At 41.5% G+C, this 2,449-nt stretch overlaps 1 pseudogene; it reads right to left on the bottom strand.

The window, feature by feature from the left end:
- Positions 1-1,580: 1,580 nt before the first annotated feature.
- Positions 1,581-2,449, bottom strand: LOC136483244 (protein FAR1-RELATED SEQUENCE 5-like; annotated as a pseudogene).

Below are 2,449 nucleotides of genomic sequence, written 5' to 3'. Positions count from 1 at the left end.
GAAACAATTGTATAGAAAAAAGCATAGAACTAAAACAACGGTATTGTTTATACAGCTAGCAATACAACTAAAGCAAAATCTGGAATTGATGTTGCAGCATATCACAAGTACAAGTTTATACAATACTATTGTACTGTAATTTTCAGAAAACAAAAGTACTATTTACTAGATGAAACAAACAATAAAGAAAATCACACCACAAATCTCTTTACACTGTGTCGAATAGGTTCATCAAATAAAATCTGCCCTACAGAGCGTGGTTTCATTTTAACTAGACTTGCAAGTTCCTCTGAACCTGAGTTCACTTACTAGCCGTGTACTAACTGATGATCATGTGAAAATGTTCAAAGGATATGAAAGAAAAGCTATATTCTCTAGTAAAGCGGCGAGTGCAGTGTTTCAGTTTTAGTTTAGTTGAGGGCAGCATCACAAGGTCCAACTAACTACTGGGCTTGCGCCTGAGTAGCATAACAACACAAGCATCACTTTAAATGAGCTATGCACCAGCGTACCTATTATGCAACAGCAAGCGAATCCTTGGCAAATCATATATCCAGCACATCTTCAGGGAACTTTGTTTCCTACAAATGAAGAGTAACATTAGCCATAACTAGACAATCATCACAGACAGGCAGTTGTTAGCTTTGATGAACATTACTCTTAACTACCTCTTCTCTCATGGAGCATGTTCGCCGATTGTGACCCTCACCCTTACATAGGGTACATTTCACCTTAGATCTCTTCTTATTTGAAACTGACTTTAACTTTTTCTTTGGGGCCCCTCTGCTAGGAACATGCATGGGATCCAAGACATTTCTGGACTCTACAGAATCAACATCCAAGCCTTGCGGCAGCACCGGACCAAACCTCTTGTCTCCGTTCTCTCCTCTATTTGGTAGGATCATAGCAGCTTCCTCATGCAGAACATGTTTCAGCCACTCATATGCTTCAGGTGAACGAGATGCTACAAAGGATGTAGTGTGACTGATATTGCGTAGCTCATAGTACCTCTGTAGGCTATCGGAATGGTCATACATGGTGCTCTTCCTTATAGGAGGAAATGCACTCTTGGCCCCCTTGTCCACCTTTTCAAAACACAGCAGACTGGAAGCTCGTGTTCTTTGTGATATCCCAATACAAAGAAGATGTGTGAGCAAGGGGTTCCAAGGGACTATAACTTAAGACAACAACAACAAATTCCCTTCAGATTGCTTTCATCAACACATATCTCACATTCCACATGGTATTCTCTGTCTCCGTTATCCTCCCTGCCAACAATATACTTAATCGCATCATAGCCATCTAGGATCTCTCTCGCAAAACACTTTTTTGCTGCTTTTATGCTGAACTGCACTGTGGTAAAAATTCTTGGTGTGAACGATTTCGCAGCCGCTTTCTCAATAATTGAAGCATCTGGTTCTAAGCATGGCAAAGAATTCGATGCTTCAAAGTCCAGATTCGTTTCATTACTACGCAGTCGTGAAAGGCAGTGGTCAAAGTGCTCAACCAGCTCGAACAATGTCATTTTACGATCTAGATTTACCTGAATCCTAGAGTTTAGGCTCTCACTCTGCTGGTTGCTCCTCAGTCCTAAATAGCACTTATCAGCATGGTACGCAGCACACCAGATTTCCCTCCTCTCATACATCTGATACAGCCACGACTTCTTATCTGTAACGTTATGCTTATCCAAGAATTCCAGCCATTTCCTCTCAATCTCTTCTATGGAGCAACAATCATAAAGGAAATACCTGAAATCAGCCTTCACACCATCATCGTGAAGATTACGCACAATGTTCTGCTCAATATGCCATATGCATAGCCTATGCGATGAATTCGGCCACACCAGCCCGATTGCTCTCTGCATAGCAAGGTCTCCATCAGTGATCACGAAAACCAGATGCTTCTGAACCATGGCATCAGAGAATGTGCTAAGAATCCACACATATGACTCAATTGTCTCCTAGGAAATAATTCTACATCCAAAAAGAACTGTGCTGCCATGGTGATTCACCCCAACAAAAGTAACAAGGGGCAGGTTGTACCAATTCATTTTGTACATGCTATCAAATATGATGACATCACCAAACGCTGCATAATCAAGCCGACATTGACTATCACACCAGAGTAGTCCCTTGAGGTGCCCTTTCCCATCAGTCTTGTAGTCGAAGAAGAAATCAGGATCCCTACGTTTGCACTCTGTCAGGTAACTGATGATTGTTTGAGCATCACCAGCAGCAACTGTCTCCACCTTATTGCAATGGTAGAAATTATACAAGTCCCTTGTTGTAAATCCAACCTTATCATACCCACCATACTGCATTTCCATAATATCCATTATCTGGTGTTTGCGGATCCCAGAAATATGCATAGCCACAATATCAGTTTTTTGCTCATCGCTGATTCTTTTATGTGAACGCAGAAGACAAGCAAGGTCTCGTTCCACCAT

Source organism: Miscanthus floridulus, chromosome 9 (genome assembly GCF_019320115.1).
Source record: "Miscanthus floridulus cultivar M001 chromosome 9, ASM1932011v1, whole genome shotgun sequence".
Taxonomy (NCBI): Eukaryota; Viridiplantae; Streptophyta; class Magnoliopsida; order Poales; family Poaceae; genus Miscanthus; species Miscanthus floridulus.
This window is presented reverse-complemented; position numbering and strand designations above follow the sequence as displayed.